General features: G+C 39.6%; 1 protein-coding gene across 1 annotated transcript in view; it reads right to left on the bottom strand.

Annotated features, from left to right (window-relative positions):
* CSMD1 (CUB and Sushi multiple domains 1) overlaps positions 1-19,411 on the bottom strand; it is a 2,090,842-nt gene that overhangs the window by 1,185,148 nt on the left and 886,283 nt on the right. The window lies entirely within an intron of this gene.

Below are 19,411 nucleotides of genomic sequence, written 5' to 3'. Positions count from 1 at the left end.
TTTCCTTTTGCTTTAGTACCTCTTTCCACCGCACACTCTTGGGGTCCACGCGTTTCTCTAATTCAGCTGTAACACTCGCCAGTGCGGGGCACGGCTTCATTCCTTGAAGCCGGTGAGACCAGGAACACTTCCATCGAGAAAAAACCTTTGCTCAGGAGAAGACTTCTTGCCTCAAAAGGCGGATAAATCTTGGTGCCCCAAAATTACTAAACTAAAGGGAAGGGTCAAGCTGGGAACTACTTAGGGCAAACCTGCCTCCCACTCTATTCGAAGTCACCCCCTCTGCTCACTGAGATAAGTGTGAATCTGACTGGCTTCTTTGCAAAGGCTAATTAGAAACTCAAAAGAACGCAACTGTTTGTCTCTCGCCTACTTGTGACCTGGAGGTCCCCTCCCTGCTCCAGTTGTCCCACCTTTCGGGACGAAACCAATGTACATCTTTCATCTGTTGCTTGATGTCTCATGACTCCCTAAAATGAATAAAACCAAGCTGTGCCCCGGCTGCACTGGGTACACGTCGGCCGGACCTCCTGAGACTGTCAGGGGCGCACAGCCTCAACTTTGGCAAAATAAACTTTCCAAATTAACGGAGAATGCAACTGCCTTTGCAAAATTATAACTGAGGAAATTATGTCAGTGACAGAAATCAGACCTAACCAACTCTGTGTTGCTTCTAACTTTCAAGCTGTCCTTGTTCATTCCTGGGCATAGGCTGAACTGAATTTGCGAAGGAATTCAGTTCATACATTGACTCTGAAACAAAATTGATTACAGCCCTTATCAATTGACAGAGCCCTTATCAATTGAACAGCCATTATCAGTTGATCAAATGATAACAGCCCAAGAAGACCCCTTTCTTACCTGGTGTCCAATCTGCCTTTGCAGGACTAACAAATTACCTACAAGATTAGAACTTACAGTTTAGGAGACATGCAGCCGCTGGCTCCAAGAGTTGAACCTTTCCAAATTGCTCCTGGGGATCACATTACTGTTGTAAAACCTAAGATCTAAGATCAGCAGTTGTGATATGTTGCAGAGCCTGCACTCCATGGATCAGCTGATACCACCCAGACTTTTAATCTGGCCCAACCAGTTTTGCCATTGCACCCAAAAACAGAAGACAGCAAGAAAAACTCACTTTCACTCCCTGTGATTTCATCTTCAACCTGACCAGTCGGCACTACCCACTTCCCAAGCCCCCAGTCACCAAATTATCATTAAAAACTCTGATCCCTGAATGCTCCGGGAGAGTGATTTGAGTAATAATGAAACTCCAGTCTCCCACAAGGCCGGCTCTGCATGAATTACTCTTTCTCCATAGCAATTTCCCTGTTGATAAATTGTCTCTGTCTAGGCAGTGGGCGAGGTGAACCCACTGTACAGTTACAAGACGTATCTCAGATATTCAGGGTTCACACCCCAACGGTACCAAACACCCAGCACAGGGCAGCACCCTAGCGAAGACACAAACCACTGTAGTGACGTGAATTTCACCGCTTAACCTGTGCACCCCACCTCCACGGGCACACTGGAAGCGGGAGGTCTCCCGCAGATGGTCAGTGCTGCAGGGAGGCCACTGATGCAGGAGTGTGGGATGGAGACTGCGGACGGGCCACCTTCTGCTGTCTTTCATCAATTTATACTGCACATGTCCTTGAGGCTTTCTGTATTTCGTTTTCTTCTCTCTCCTTATTAGATTGTGAGGGTTTGTTAATCATTGGTCGGTTACTTCACTCTCCTGGAAGTTGCTCCTTTCCATTTGAAAAGCCAACATAAAAATAAACATACAACCCTTTTCTCGCAGCAACAGGCAACACTTCCTTCTGGAGATATGCCCTAACCTGGGGTAGGAGACGTCCAGGACAAGTAAAGTGGATGTTCGCAAAGAGCAGTCAGGACCACAGCATCTGTCTCCAGGACTGGCTTAGAATACAGGCTCTCAGGCCCACGCAGACTCTGCTGGAAGAGACCCTGCAGGTGAGGACCTACAATGTGTGTTCCACAAGCTGATGCTGATGCACATTCAAGTTTGAGAGCCACCGGCCTACAAAATATATATACCCTGGCCTGCAAAATCAGAGTTCAAGTTTTAGGCAAAAATCAGTGAATCTCCTGTGATTTTTTTAAAAAAACCTAGTTATCTGATTCACCCAGAGAAATGCTTCTCTGATCCATCTTTACATCGGCTGCAGAAACAAAGGACATTTAAAGTTCCTGCTGTCCCTGGAGGCAGCTGTCCTGCCCCCTCCAAGATCAAACCCATGGCCTTAGGGAAAATTTCTAACACTAGGGGCCCCGCTCCAGGCTATTCTCATGCAGCTCCCTATGCTTTTTGGGTTTCTTATTCTAGACTTCTTTCTCTCTTGCAGTACAAGCTTCTCCCTTCCTATCCTTCAGCTTAGCCACCTGGAAAAATCTCCAGTCTGGAAAATCTAAACCAACCACCTTTTCTGAAAGGACACAGTTTTCCAAGCATTACTGAAAAAAAAAAGAAAAAAAAGAAAATCATAAAACGAACTTCAACTGCAGACTTCATCAGAAACCCTTCGGTTTTCCTAGTCAGCTTTCTTTCCTTTCACAGAGGGGTTTTCAAATTGTTTCTACGTTCCCACACCACATTCACCACCCAAAGTACCTGTGGGAGTATGAGAAACACTAACCCCCTTTACTTAATTATAAGGAAGATATTAAATAATAGGCTGTCATGATGAATAAATTTAAGAAAGGTATATTCAGCATTTACTATGTGCCAGCGACCAACTCTTGACATTTATTATCTCATTTAATCTTTACTCTGAAGTAGGTGGTGTTTGTACTATCATTATTTATCATTATTGTTACCATTTTGCAGATGAAGAAATCCAGACACTCTCAGGAAATGGTGAAGGCAGAATTCAGGCACTCTGACTCCAGAGCATGCACAGTTAAACACTATTCTATCTTGCAAAGCCACTGCTTTGGGAAAGGGATGCTGTCACTTGAGCAAGTATCACATTTTATATAGGTCAGGTGATTTATAACATCTCAAGGGCAGTGGACAAGACCTCAGAGTGGTTCCTCAAGAGTCTTCGCAAGCATCTGGCAAACACTGTCAAGGCGGCACTCCCACCTCCAGCTCTGGAGAAAAGTCTGCACTCTTGGTCAGGGGAGCCCTGTAGAAAAAGTGCCCTGAGAAAACGGCAGCTCCTCCTTGAAAGGCATGTTTCTGCATGGCTGACAAGGTACCAGCCTGTGGAAGAATGCATGAGAAAGACTGATCTGCGAAGACTCGTGAATTATTACAAACTAGGGTCGGTTTTTAATGAGGAAAAGAGAACATGAACCAAGTAGAAACTTATGTGGATGGGAAACAGTACCTTACATTTCGAACTAAAACATTTGCGATGACTCTATTGGGAAAGTTGCAAGACAACTCTGAATGCACATATGCCATTCCACATGCTCTCCAAGGTTTAAAATAAAAAAAAAAAAACAAAAAAAAATTGCTTACTCAATCCCCCTCCTATATTCTATTTTTAGAGATAACACATCTCATCTCTTTTAGCTTGTCTCCAAACCTTCAAAGACCATAGTTACAAAGCCCATGCTTGCTTTTTCCTCTTGAAGCTTTAGCTCTCCACATGGAAACTTATTTTCATTTTTTCATCCCATAACCCACAACCTCACACGCACACACACTGTCCACTCATCCTTGCTGGATACTTATATCCTAGTGCAAGCGGGGTAACTTTCGGGATTCATGCCATTATTGGTAAGTGTTAAAGGCTCTGTGCATGTGCTCTATCAAGAATATTTCTGTCTTGCACAACTCATATTGTTATAAGAATTTTTGTTTTAACCGGGCATAGTGGCATCTGACTGTAGTCCCAGCTACTTGGGAGGCTGAGGGAGAACTGCTTGAACCCAGGAGTCAGAGGCTGTAGTGAGCCAAGATCGCGCCACTGCACTCCAGGCTGGTTACAGAGTCTCTTTTGTCCCAATGTTCTGAAATTACCTAATGACATTTTGTGATACAAGTCCATTTTCATTCAGTATTCAGTTTTCTTGGGCCCTTTCAATCTGGAAACAATCATCCTGGAAAGTTTCTTCAACAATTTAATTTTCTCCTTTTTTTTCCTCCAACTTTATTCTCTAAGTTTTCCCCTGAGGGGTTACATGTTTTTCTTTATGATCCTGCTTTTAATGTCTCTGACACCTTTTCTTTCCTAGATTGCTCCACCTTTTTTGCAGCATTCTGTTCTTGTTTTGTGAATACATCCTTTTATTTCTCAGGTAATTTTAACAATTATATATTTAAGTTCTTATAACTTGCAAATTTTCAGTTTCTTCCTAGTTGCTTTACCTTCTGTGTTTACTGGGAAGTTTGTCTTTCTTGTCAGAGGATTTTTATGGCAGTCTGCTTATATTAGAAGAGAATGATTGAACCTTCTGGGTGTGTGTCTGAGAGGAGGACTAGGGCTGCTCCATCACCATGGAGTCCTCATTGGTAAATCAAGCTTGCTTATTTTACTGAAAAAGACCCAACATCTTTTCCTTAGCTCTTTCTCTTGAGTGGCTCAGCGTCCCTCACTTTCTTCTTCTCAGTCTAATTAATATGTAAGTTTGGAGAGCCAAGGATGTCAATATTCATGTCAACGGTTATTTTAACATTTTTATTCTGGTATAATCCCAAAATATGCCTAGCATCTTCTATTCTAAAAACCCCCAGTACTGAAGTGGAATTTGATCCTAATTCCTTGTAAAATGTACTTTTGATCAACTTTTTTACTCTGCCTCACCATCATCCTTAGTGCAAAAACTTCTGATTCTGCCAATTGCTGAAGCTTTTGAGTGTACCCTAAGGCGAGTTGATTTGATTCTCGGCTTTCTGAAATTTTGGATTAGAATTCTTCTGTCCTGGTTCTTTTAAATCAATTACCACTGACCTTATGTTTTCTAACCTGCAAAATTGTATTGCGCTCTTGTCTTCTACCATTTCATTTGTCCTTGTGAACTGGTGACTTTGAAATAATCATTTTGTGATTATAATGTAATTTTAGTGGAATTTTGGAGGGGAGTAGAGATGAAAGTATTTTATCTGCCAACTCAAAGGAAGATTTTGAGGTGGTTAACTTTTTTCTTTGTAACAAAATCTGTCAATGCTTACAAATTATATATTTGTACATATAATATTGTACTATGTGTTCTATAATATATATTATTATTTAGCTGAGAAAGAGTGTTCATATGCTGAGGCAGGTAGAACAATGCATTGGATGGATGAATTATTCAGGCTTTCTGAATCTCATATCTAGTCTATAAAATGGAAAACACTATACTTTGCTCTTGAAAGTCTCTCCCTGCTGTTGGAATTTAGCATTAACGATTCCACTGGCTCTGGAGCAACTGGATTTGTCCTAATCCTTTTCAGAAATGCCTCAGAGAAGTGTGATTTCTAACTGCTGTTAAAACAAGAACCACTGCTTATTCATTTAAAAGTTATAATCATAATGTAGATTTCAGATGAAGGACTGAGAGTAGTACATCAAAAGGCTTCACAGTGAAATAGAGAAGCCATTTTTATAAGTATATGACATTTGGTGCGGCTGAATACAGAAAGGTAGCAGATGAACTGCAGGAACTGAAGGGGCTGAATCTACACAGAGCTTCCTGTAATGTGAGGTCTGACCCTGCCTTCATGTTCCACTTGCTGACGCCTATACATTCCTCAAAACAATATTCTAACCACATCCCTTAAGCCTTCCTTGAGCTATTTGTACCACCTCTCTCTCAACTACCCCTGAGGTCAAATATACAATTAAACCAAGTAACTTCTTAAAAAATAAAAGTTTGAAACCAAATATATTTCACTTTGGATATTCACTAAACATTATGTTTAATGTCTATGTACTGTGTCTTTAACTGTAGAAAATATTTTTCTCATATATTGATAAATTGCATAGTCCCTAATGCTTAGTTTTACACTTGAGAATAGATACAACTTCTTGACCAATTCTCAAGTAAATAAAACTTAAAATGTTAGACTTCATTTATTGCATCCCTTGCAAAAAATATAGTATCAGAACAATGAAATTGTAATCAAGATTAAATTAGTATACAATTGTGACTTTTTTTTTTTTTTTTTTGAGACAGAGTCTTCCTCTGTCACCCAGGCTGGAGTGCAGTGGCAAGATCTCGGCTCAGTGCAAGCTCCACCTACTGGGTTCACACCATTCTCCTGCCTCAGCCTCCCGAGTAGCTGGGACTGCAGGTGCCCACCACCACACCTGGCTATTTTTTTCGTAATTTTTAGTAGAGACACGGTCTCACCGTGTTAGCCAGGATGGTCTCGACCTCTTGACCTCGTGATCCGTGTGACTGTTTCTATCAGAATTCCTTCTTGATGGCATAACAAAGGTAAAAGCAAAGCATTATAGATTCTTCAAAAACGGGTAAAGAATCACATATGGATCCCCAAAGTCTGTCTTGACAGTAAGAATGACATTTCCACAGATCGGCTGTTGCCTGTTTGTTTATGCAGCTAAAATTTGTCATGGATTTTTTTTTTCTAGAGGGTAGTAATACCCCTTTCTAACACCTACCACTGCTGGGTTATGAAAATTTTATCCAAGGCGATGTTTAGAAGGTAAACTCAGGTGGAGAAAGACACAAAGGAGAATATAAATGTCCGTTTCTGTATTTCTTGTAGAATCAATCTTGACTTTGGGCCATTCTCGAGTACAGTGTCAGAAAATGTTTATCCATAGAAACTGTTTTTATTTAAAGGAACAAAATTCCATTTAATTTTTACGTTATCAGGAACATGGGTAGTATAATACATTTTATTAGGCATTCCTCTATTTCTGGGTATAATTTTAAAATGCAAAGGGGGCAATAAATAAGGCCCTTTGTGCTACAGGATACATCACCAATGGCTGATAATTCATTCCAGCACAGGGTTTGGCATTCATTCTAAGCCAAATAAATATTCTATCTTCACAACTCATGACAAACCTGATGAACCTCACAACTCGATGTGGGGCTTCCGTGCACATCCACTGTCATGTGTGAATCAAAATGTTGCAGAGATAGTGTTGATGCTCTCTATAATCCGTTTAGAAAGACACAAACTGTGTGTGAATGTAAAGAAGAATTGATATAAATGCAGAAGATAGACAGTTTGTAGGTCAAGACAACTAGCAGATATGAAATTTACTCTATTTCTAGAAAGATTACCTTTTATTAACAAATCCTGAAGACTATGGTAAAAGTCATTTATTTATCTATTTTTGAGATGGAGTCTTGCTCTGTTGTCCAGGCTGGAGTGCAGTGGCGCGATCTCGGCTCACTGCAACCTCTGCTTCCGGGGTTAAAGTGATTCTTTTCTGCCTCAGCCTCCTGAGCAGTTGGGACTACTGGTGTATACCACAAAGCCCAAAATATGACTGTATTTGAGGATAAAGCCTTTAGGTTGGTGATTAACCTATAAAGAGATCTTTAAGGTGGGTCCTCATCCATGACGATTTTTATTCTTATACGAAGAAATCAGGACACAGAAACGCACAAAGGGATGACCCTGTGAACACACAGGGAGAAGACAGCTGTCTATGAACCAAAGAGAGAGACCTAGGAGAAACCAAACCTGCTGTCACCTTGATCTCAGACTTCCAGCCTCCAGAACTGTGAGAAGATAACTTTTGTTGTTTAAGCCACTGAGTCTGTGACACGTTGTCATGGGAGCCCTAAGGAATGAATACAACTTCCAACAAATACATCTACACACTTGCTACTTGATTCTCTGATTCTACTTTAAAAATAAATCTAAAATCATTCAAATTTTCCATCCCTACTGCCTTTGATTTCTGTGAACCACATCATTTATCTCTTGGATCACTGCAAGAGTCTCCTCCTGACATTCATGCCTCCAGTATACCCATTCTGAGCCATTCTCAACATGGCATCATTAGTGATTTATTTTAACACAGATTTTGTCCTTGGCCTTAACTGCTTAAAATCCTTTGACAGCTTACAATTGCTCCTAGAATAAAGTTGCTCAAATTGCTTGGAAGGCTTTCAATTATCTGGTTTTTGCTAAACTCTTCATCTCATTGCTCAACAAAAACATCTGTTCTATACTAGTCAGGCTCAGCTTAGCGTCCGGGTTCTCTTCTGCCTCTAGAATTTTTATTGATTATTTTGAGGATAGACCCCTTTCTTAAACTCTTAGCATAATGAGTTCGCATACATTGAAAAAAAATTCTTCCATAATAAACAATTGCATGAAAGTTTTGGATGCACACAAAATATTGTCATATTCTGATACAATCATTATAAAATTTTGATTACACAGTTTTCCATTTATCACTTCAGGACCAATACTGTTGAGAATTAAGCTGTCCCATGGGAATATATTTATTCATCTCTAATGCCTTACTTAACAACCATTAGAAGGAGGGAAGGAAGACAGAAAAAAGGAAGAAACGAGGGAGGAGGGAATGAAGGTGGAGGAGGGAAGGACGGAAATTATCAGAAGCAAAATGAACATAACTTACACACTAAATATCCCCACATATAAAACCAAAACTTTAGGAAAGCCTGAGGAAAAACAGTTATATTTCAGATTAGAAACAAATATTAAATATGAAGAAATGAGTTTTGATTCTTGAAATATTGAGGGGAAAATTTAGTTTTCACTGTTAATAGTTCAAAGATATTTGGGATAATATACGAAGAAGAAACCCAAATATTTGGATATTTTGCTTATTAGTCAGGATATTATTATTCTAATAATATAATTTAGTCACCGGTTTATCATTTAAACAGTAGCTGTGTAAACTAGAAAGAGAAACTGATGATAGGAATAAAAATCCAGTTAACAAGCATTTTTAAACAATGGAATAGCTGTAACTAGAAATTGGCATTTTTTTAATCTAATAAAAATGTTCTCATAAATTGCAGTGATTTGGGATGTTTTATTTAACATATGTTAGTTTTCCCTGGATTGGGCTTTCTAAACTATCGGTCTTAAGTCAAATGCTGTTGAAGTCCTAGTCATTTTCATCACAAATTGAATTCAATTTCCAAAAAAATTATTGGTCAAAACCAAAGAAGAATTTTAAATGGCACTTCGCAAGAAAAAAAAAAGAATTGCCTCAGCAAAAGGACTTACTTTGAAGAAAACTTTTCAAAGAACCTCTCAAAAAGAATGGCTGTAACTATACTGTTTTCTTAGAAAAAATATGATATACACAAAAGAAAAGCTACGTGAACACAAAAATTGGTCAAATACATAGAAATGAGCTATTGAACAAGACTTGACAAATTATAACTTGAACACAGTCAGGGACACACAGGGACCTTTTTTTTTAGCTTCCAGATTTTATCACTATCTTGATCTGTTAGTGACAATAAAAGGTTCATCGCTGAGTACAAATGAAGCTGCCTGCCTGCAAGTTGACTGGAGGGTCCCTTGAAATAAACAACATAAAATTGGTTCTCAGCAAGCATCCCTTTTAAAAAATGCCTCTGTGTGTTAGCAAACCAAATAACTAGATGCTATTATAATACTGTCCACTAAAGCAATAGCAAACATGGTCTTCAATGACTCCCAGCAAAAGATGCAAAATGCCTTTAATTTACAGTATTTCAGAAGATGCCAACTCCAGCCGTCGAGAGGTTGAATATATTTCCATAGAAATAGTGAGACAGCATTTTCCTTCTTTCTTCTCATTGTCCCACAAGTGTCCTGTGAGTTTTTAGAGACTACGTAATATCTTATGTAGCCATCAAGCCAGCGGCTCTTGGAAGGTGTGCGTGCGAATTATTTGACTTTTATGATGATTAGTTTGTTGTACTCAATAATTTGTAAGATTGTGAAGGGATCCTGACATGCAAAAGTTTGACAAACTCTGGTTTTGATTTGTGATTATTTATCAATTCCAGAGAACAGCAACTTAACAAAGAAAACAGTCGCAGCCACTCTTTCTCCCAAGTACTAGATTAAAATATCATCAAAACCAATATTCAGCCTGTATCAATGAAACAAATGTGGGCAAAGTGAGAAACCAAGCAGCTGTGTATTTTTACAACATGACTGCAATTGGTTGGCCTTTTGGGCTCTAACTTGCTTTGCTACTTCCCCTAGTTGTCTGCTTATTTTGGGAGAATTTTGAAAATGTGGAACAGAGAACAGGTCATTCATAACAGATGCCGTAAATAGGTTATCCATTTCCTCCTACCTAATAGCATTAGCCTCATCTTGCCTGGAAAGAGCTGTCTTTAATTAATTCTCCATGATGCCTCCTTTCTGGCTAGCTATGAGAAATTGAAAAAGAAACATGGTCTAATTTTAAAGAAAATAGGACGTGCCAATGGCACTCAGACTAACCTTGCAGGCTAACTCAGACACGTTGAATAGAGAATGACAAAGTTCTTACGCTAAACAGATTTGCGAAGAACAGAAAACAGAAGTTATCTCTTCCGTTTAATAATGAAATTAAATATATTGTCACAATAGAGTATTTAATAAGGTAATTTTCAGTACAGAATATTGTTTTTCCTTTTAAAAATATTATGGTAGTGTTTAATATTCCGTTTGTATTATTTTTTCTTTGATGGTTACAAGATTTGATGCTGATGGAACTGGTTAGATTTTAAGATACAAAAAAGAGACAACTGTTAACGAATCACATTTTTATAAGCAGTTTCAGCATGAATTCATACTGAATGTAACTTCTTATACAGCTGTAAGATGATTGATCACATTGATAAAGATACTGTATTTCATGATGTTCTATTTTATATAAAATTACACTTTTCTGAATTTCTCAAGGGAAATCTAAGCCTTATAATGAAAATTAATTTTCCCCTTACATTATGTCACAAACTCAGATGGTGTTATTTTACCTTGTGGATGCCTTACATTGTTACTATTATTTTTTATTTTACAGGTCTCTGACTGATGGGTTTTCTCTTTTCTCCTGGCTATGCCATAAATTAAATGGGAAGATGCAGGTTTTAGAACCATACATTTCAGAGTTGAGAGTTACACATTGGACTTGTGGCAAAGCTGGGGCCAGGAGTCAGTGCTCTGACACCTGCTCTGTCACTCTGCCTCCATATGTCCAGTTCTGAGCTCTCAGCCTCACAAACACCTTCTATCAAAAAAACACAGAACAAAGGAATGCCTACATGTGCCTTCATTCCATCCAATAAAAATATATAAAATCTTAGGAGACATATTCTGAGGAACGTAATGGCTGTTTTAACTAAGAAAGTATCCCTTGGATCAGATCCTAGATTCTTAGAAATTGAAGAAAGCAAAACAAAAAAAATTAATCAAAGGAAAAAAAAATCTCTTAAGGTTGACTTTTCAAAGGATTCTTTATATTTTTCTAAATTAATTTATGATGAATCCCATATTTCTTCATTTTTTAAGTGCCAATTAAACTGGAGGAAAAATAATAAACCAACTAGTTATCTTTAATGATCAGAATACACTATTAACAGTGGATTTCATTTAATGATATTTTTGCCCTCAAGACAAATTCTATAGAGAAGAAAGTTAACATATTGTGAATTATTTAATAGAAAGATTTATTAATAAATATTTAACAGAAATAATTTAATCCAGTCCTGCAAGCTTCTATTTATTTGGAATATTAACAAACATTTTCGAACACTTGCCATGCACCTTTCCTGAGCTGTGGGTTGACGGTACCGCCACATGCAGAAAGGCCACATGCTGCATGTTCTAGCGTGTGAGACAGACTTGGGGCCACCAAAAACAGAGCAACAATGTGTTTTACCAACCACAACACACCTACACGTGAAGACTGCTGTGATTCAAATCCTGGACCCATTTCCTACCAGTTTTATCACTTAAATTATCTGAGTTTCAGCATCTTCCTGGAAAATAGGAGTCTCCTAGTGGAGCTTTAAAGGCGAATTTAGCTTAATTGTGCACCAATGTAAAGTGTTGCATAATTGGCACCCTATGTCTTACAGCAATGGTTATACTTATTTGAAAATTTATTATAAACGTAATGAAAATTTTTTGACCAGGTAGAGGGTATCACAATGGTGTATGAGCTGCTTTTAAGTGAACGTTGCTGTGCTAAGCACTGGAGGTAAAGAACGGAGCAAAACTCTATGCCTGCCCTGGAGGCGTGGACAGTCCAGTGAGGAAGGTGGCGTGGACGAATGGTCTGCATTCAGTGCTGTGGATCTCAGGGGAGTGGCACTCATCCTGCACAAGGATCCACACAGAGCTCCCTGAGATGCCTATGGAACTGAGTGGGCACCAAGGGGGCAAGGAGCAGAGGAAGGGCATTTGGAATAGCGGGACCAGCAGATGCAAGGGCAGAGGGATGCACAAAAGTGCCATTTGCAAATTGTAGAATGATGAGTTTGGTGGGAAGCCGAGTGATGCTTGGGTAGATGAGTACAAAGAACCCAGCAGGGCAGAGTCATGCAGATGTTTGCACACCGAGCTCAGTGTTCTACAGGCTTATCGGACATTCCAGAGAGGGACTTGGAGCAGAAGAACAAAGTGATCAAATGGAAATTTCAGATCAGTACACTCATCAGACGCATGGGTGGAAGGGAGGACACGTCATCCTCTGAGGACGGATAAAAGGAAGTGTGGATGGCAGCAAGTGCAGGTGAAACTATGTTTATGTGGGCAGGGGTTGGAGGAAGGAGGTAAATATTTCTCCTTAACCTCAATTTGCCTAGAAGAATAGAAGACACATTTGATTATTAAAAATAAGAGAGTAGCCAGGTACAGTTGCTCACATGCCTATAATCCTAACACTTTTGGAGGTGAAGGCGGGAGGATTCCTTGACCCCAGGAGTTCGAGACCAGCCTGAGCAAAACAGCAAAAACCCTTATCTAAAACCACAAAACAAATAAACAAAAATTAGCCTCAGTGTGAAGGCTCAGCCTGTCATCCTAGCACTTTGGGAGGCTAAGGCAGCAGGATCACTTGAGGTCAGGAGTTTGAGACCAGCCTGACAAACATGGTGAAATCCCATCTCTACTAAAAGAATACAAAATTAGCTGGGAGTGGTGGCACATGCCTGTAATCCCAGCTACTTCGGAGGCTGAGGCAAGGGAATTGCTTGAACCCAGGAGGTGGAGGTTGCAGTGAGCCAAGATCAAACATTTGCACTCCAGTCTGGGCAAAAAAATACATCTCAAAAACAAACAAACAAAAAAATTAACAAAAATTAGCCAAGTGTGGTGGTGTGCGCCTGTAGTGTCAGCTACTAGGGAGGCTGAGGTGGGAGAATTGCCTGAACCCAAGAGGTCAAGGCTGCAGTGAGCCATGATTGTGCCACTGCACTCCAGCCTGGGCAACAGAGCAAGACCCTGTCTCATTTAAAAATAATAATAATAATAATAATAATAGAGAGGAAAACCCATGACTGGTGTTCTGGAGAATCTGTTTGTCTTCCCCACTCTAAGCACCTTAATCTCCTCCCCTCCAGCTTTGCTCTCCCCTAGAGTGCTTTTTATTTTCTAAGCCTGTAACTGGGCTCAGCACCGTCACTCCAGGTTTCAAATCAAATCTCTACCCAAGCAGGCATTCGGGAGATTGCTGTTCGCCAATGCACACACTCGGTAGGGCTGACTCACTGCTAACAAAGACTTCAACAACCACAACAAAAAGTCCTGGTATCTCAATAAATGGGAAGGAAACGTAAAAGACTTAGGCAGACAGAAAGACATGTAAATATCCCTTACAAACATTGCCTTTTCATCTATTTCGTTCTAACAAATTATAAAATATCCCCCAAATCTATAAAGTTCCCATTTTCAGACCTCATAGGTCTCACTTATCTATGTTTCCTCCAAGAGAGCTCCAGTAAGTGACAGAATGTGTCTCTCACAGTTTCAAAAAATTATTCCCAGGCTTGTGATCTATCAGAAACACTGGAAAGCTTCACATTTACAAGATACTGAAGAATAAGCTTGATGCTGAAATTCCAGCGACCTCCAGGTAGGGAGCAATCCATAATTCCCAAGATGGAAATTAAGGGGAAATGAAGCTACTGTTGTTCAGAGAATTATGCTCATGAAGCTTGTATGCTCCAAGAATACCAGGAAGCTAAATAAAGATTTGGCTAAACAAAGGAAACAGAGTGATACCTATCATGTACATAGTACTTCATAGTTTAAAAGTGCTTTTGTATACAATATGCCATTTGGTCTTCACAATAATCCTGAGAGTTATTCTCTACATTTTCACACAGGCACAAACAAAGTGGTTAAGAAAATCATACAAACCTGTACAGAACGAGCAATTGTAGTAAAAAATAGAGTTGTAATTATTCCTCCATTACATTTTTACTCTAATTCACAAGTTTTTAAAATCTCCAGATCTCTAAACTTCTCTAGGAAAAGCTTAAAGGTAAATTTTGGAGAGGAGGCAATTCTGATCTTATAATCTTCCAGTTAAACACGGATACAGTAATTTAGTTCATGCCGTCGACAATACACAGAAGTGAAACATATTATGAGCTCCATTTTACAATGACTAACTTACCATATAATTCATCACTTATCGTGACTAACAGTGCCATTTAGGTATTGAGAGTACCAATCCTACAAGGAGGAAGGAAAACGTGAGAACTTCTCAGAGTGCGATATTTGGTATCCTATCCAAAATAACATCATGGTGTTAATTTGTTTATAAACTATGACATTAAATTTCTCTCAACTTATATATTCGAAGATGTTCCAAAACTTCTATATTCAAAGACGTTTTAAATCTTTGAATATGTAAGTTGAGAAAAAAATAACTCCATGCTGGAACATTCCCTACCGTTTGAAGCAACATTTGTTGGCAGATATCCATATATGTAAAACATACGTGAACAATGATAGTGGTGAACACCATCATGACTCAAGATAATCACCAGATTAAAACAGTTTTTTTTTTATATTTAGCCAAGTTATAGTGATACTTCATTTACTAATACAACAGGGTTTTCATTCTACTGTTGATAAAAGGTAAAGTTTTATGCTCCCAAAGATCACTATCTTTATCCACCTCATTAGCCTACTCTACCAGGTTATGGTATTTGTCTGTAGGCAAATACCAGAGGCCTCAGAGAGAGGACAATTTTCTTTGGGTCAATATTTCCGTCTGCTACCGTGACAGAACTAGTTTCCCTCTATTCCTTTGAGAATAATCTACCTTGTTATGTGCTAAATTCACAAGCTCGTGAAAGAGGAGCTGTTGTAGATGAATTCCAAGTTTAGCAACATTTTCAGACACTAAAATGACCATTAGTATTGTATGGTAGAAAAACATGTTTTTTTCAATAGCTAGCTTAGCAGCACTGGCTCTGTAGTTAACTGCAAATGAGAGAGAAAACCATAACTGATTCTGGCCATGGCTCCTTTGCAGTTTTCAGGTGGCTGAGGTTTAGGGCATTCCTGGAGACCAGACCTGACACAATGTGAGATTACACTGAATTTGCCAATCACTTCATTAATGCAAAACAGGCTTCAACAAAGTCTTTATTTTTAAAAGCCTAACACAGTAAAATGATTTTTTAAATTGTTGTGCTATTTCTAATATTATCATTTGATAATATGATTAGTAGCTGACAACATAATAGGAGAAATTATTTTGAGGTCACATGTTGAAGTATTTGCATCATGAACAGAAATACCCAGAAAGTATCAGATGCTTAGTTTTCAAACTTACTGAAAAAAAAAAAAAATTCCTCTCCAGTTAGGAACTAGTGTCCAATTCCAACCCAATCACACAAACAAAATGAACACAATAAATCAAGTTTAGTGCTATGCTATCTTCATCTATTAACTTGAGAATCTATAGGGGGTTGGAATTAGCATCTCTAGAGAAACAGATGCATTAGCAAATGTGAGTGTTCAAAACGCATCAGCACTGAGAATGTTTCCCTGTCCACAGAAAGGTGTGGTCTAAACCCTCTTATAGGATTAGCACTTCTTTTTCCATTTGCCCTCAAAGAAATTTCTCCTTCAGGCCACAGCTTTGTAATATTGCTTTTTATTTCTAGTTCTTCAAATCTGATTCCTGGGCTGCTGAAACATAATGATGTCTTATCTCTTCTTTTTTGCTACAGGCTAAGTTAGTCAGGTGGAGCCCAGGCTGAAACTTCGGATATCTTTGGTAAATGTGTTTTATTACAGGAGGTGTTTAATATATGGCTTATAGTTAAAGCTGGTTAAAATAAAGAAGAAGTTGATACTAAGTTTATATCAAGTCCATATTTTATAGTTATAAGGTTTAGATATGACCCATAGTTCTCAACCCCTTTAACTAGTTGTGATGCCCTTGGCACTCTGAGAGTACACCTGCTACTGGAAGGAGAGCCTTGAGTGTGAGTTCTCCAGGCTCTTGGCATTTAGAATAATTGGATAAAATGCACAAAGTAACAAAGGAAAGAAACACAGGAGGGAAGCTGCAAAAGTGGGGATTTATTAAAGCCACAAAGCACTTCACAGGATGGGAGGGGGCCTAGTTACAAAGTTTTCTGGGTTTTAAGTACTTATTTTGAGGTCCCTATCAGTTACCCCTTATCTGGATGAAGGATTTGGTCCCCGGCTAATTAAAGGCTGGGGTGAACTGGCCCCTATTGCAGATGAAGGGATGGCCAGTGCTTGGCCCATAGCCAACCCAAGGCACTGTCCCTTTCCATCTGAGACACAGTGGAAGCAGGAGGGCTGCAGGGAGAGCAGCCTTTGATCCTTTGTTGCCAGGAAACGGGAGACAGAAGTTTTTCCTTTCCATTAACTTTAGGAAGTTTGAGTTAATTGGCGTTAGGTTCCCTGCCCCCAGACCCAGATGTTTCCCTTTTGATACAGCTTTGGGAAGTTGGCACAAATCCGCCTTAGACCTCCTGCCCCTAGACCTTGGGCTTCTTCCTTGATTCAGCACAAACTGGCCTTAAGCTCCCTGCCTCAAGACCCTATTCTGCCTCACACTCACCCCACTTAAACATCTCCTGGCCGAATTCATTCTACTTCTCTTCTTTCTTCTGTAATTTTCTCATAAGGGTGTGTTTTTAGAACTTAATTTCTCTTTTCCGTTTTCCCAGTAAAAATCTGAAGTGAAGAGTCACATTTCTCTAGTTTCAACTGGTCCATGAGCATATCCTGTTCTGCAAATGGATATCCGCTTGAGGGCTCCAGTCTAAACGCGTCACCTCATTATCCTTCCCCTCCAGAATCTGGTTAGAGTCTCCTAATTGATATCTGCATCGGTCAGCTACTGTTAAGTCAGAAAAGAGGTGAAGACAAGCTTGTTCTTGTTTGTCTGGAGCTTCTTTTTATCGTGAGATAATCAGCAGGACCTCTGTGCCCTGACTGTGAGGTTTTATATACTTGGCTAAGAGTGGAGATTTCCTCATTGACCTCTTCCAACTTTCTAGACACTTCTCAGGCATAGGAGAACAGGAGTGATGGATTTGCCAGGTTGTCAGTAAGAGATGCATCACCAAAAAAGAAACATTCACCATCATTCACAATGCAGGAAACCAGGGGAATTGTGTCCCTGGGAGAAGCTGAAACGGAACTAAAAAATAGGCTTTCAGACTCTATCAGTGAGTGGAGTGAGGCAGAGACCCCTGAAATCATTTCTAACATGAAAATAGAAGGGAGGATAGCATTTGTTTCATAAAACGTTCTCTACTTTATATAAATGAGAACTCTCTTCTACTTTTCCTCTTTTAAAATAATTTAAAATGTTTTTGAAATAGGAAGCTTGAAAGATGTTAACAATGTCACTTGGTTAAGAATATAATTACACTGCACAGATATAATAGTTTAGACACATGCAATAAAAGGCATGAACCCATTCAATTACTAAAACACTATTATGTGTTTATATTGAGTACAGATCCTCTTTTCCAAATTGGACAGCCCTGGCCTGAACAGGTTTAACTGGAACCTGTAAAGTTAAACTTCCAGTGCTTTCTTGTTGAGAACTTTATAAGAAAGATCTGGAAAAATTTCTCAAAGATCATATGCTAAAGTCTTATTTGGGAAATTGTGACTTAATCTGGAAAAAGTGACTTAATCTACAGGTTACTATATATTTTTCGTACTGAAATATATATAGTAAACTAGACTGCATCTGGGCCCTGCCACCCTCATTCTCATCTTGAATCCCATTCAGAATTTCTTTATTATTACTATTGTTATTATTATTTTTTGTGGAGAGACAGTCTCACCACGTTGCATGGGCTAGTGTCAAACTCCTCGGCTCAAGCGATCCTCCCCACATGGCCTCTCAAAGCACTGGGATTACAGGCTCACAGCACCACACCTGGCGCCATTCCACATTTCTTAATGAAGAACATATATGTGACCTGTCCCAAGGAAGCAAAGTCAACACTGCTTCCCTGGAGGTTCTGGGTCAGCTCGCACCATGTAGAGTTTTTCTGTAGGAGGAACGCAAGGCGTGGAATGGCTTCAAGGAAGCAGAGCAGTTCACACCACCCTTGAATTTGTTAGTTGAGTTTTCAAAATGATATCCCACTCAATGCCCATCCCTTGGCACATGATTGGCCCCATTCTTTGTAGGACTGACCGCGCTGTTTGTTGTTACTGCTCTCATTTGTAGACAGGGTGCACGTTTTGTACACTGCACGAACTAGGTGTTCAGTAAAAATCTGTTGGGGAGTGAACACTCAGCAACACTGCAGACACTTGAGGGAGGCAATTGCATGTATCTATTTCCCACACACCAATATAATGGCAGCCGGTCATGAATTCAGAGCCTACATATGAGGGGTCACGTATAACCCAGCCTCATACTCCACTGGCTATGTCGATTCTCAAAAAAAGGGTGAAATCATGTGGAAACATGAACCTCCAGAAAACCTCTCCCGGGACCCACATCCACTCGAGGCAGTAAGTCACATAGTGCAGCCGGCGCAGTGCCACAGTCTCTGCTTGGTGTCTGATACGTCCAGAGCAGGTGGATTCATTCTGATAAGCTTCAGCCCAATACCGACTTGCAGCACTGGCAATTCAGGGTTGATAACGTGGAACACCAGACTCCAAAGATATGTACCCAAGATGTGCCTCAGCGGAAAATGTACAGATAACGATGTCGAAAAGGCCATTTACCCAGTTCCTCAGACATTGTGACGTACACTGTGTGTGATCTCTGGCTAAAATGCCACAACTCCAGTGAAGGAAGCTCCGTTATTATCTGTCTAAATGTTTATATGGACACATTGAATTTTTTTTTTTTTTTTTTTTTTTTTTTTTTTTTTTTTTTTTTTTTTTGAGACGGAGTCTCACTCTGTCACCCAGGCTGGAGTGCAGTGGCGCGATGTCGGCTGACCGCAATCTCCGCCTCCTGGGTTCACACCATTCTGCTGCCTCAGCCTCCTGAGTAGCTGGGACTACAGGCGCCCGCCACCACGC

Source organism: Nomascus leucogenys, chromosome 4 (genome assembly GCF_006542625.1).
Source record: "Nomascus leucogenys isolate Asia chromosome 4, Asia_NLE_v1, whole genome shotgun sequence".
Lineage (NCBI taxonomy): Eukaryota > Metazoa > Chordata > Mammalia > Primates > Hylobatidae > Nomascus > Nomascus leucogenys.
This window is presented reverse-complemented; position numbering and strand designations above follow the sequence as displayed.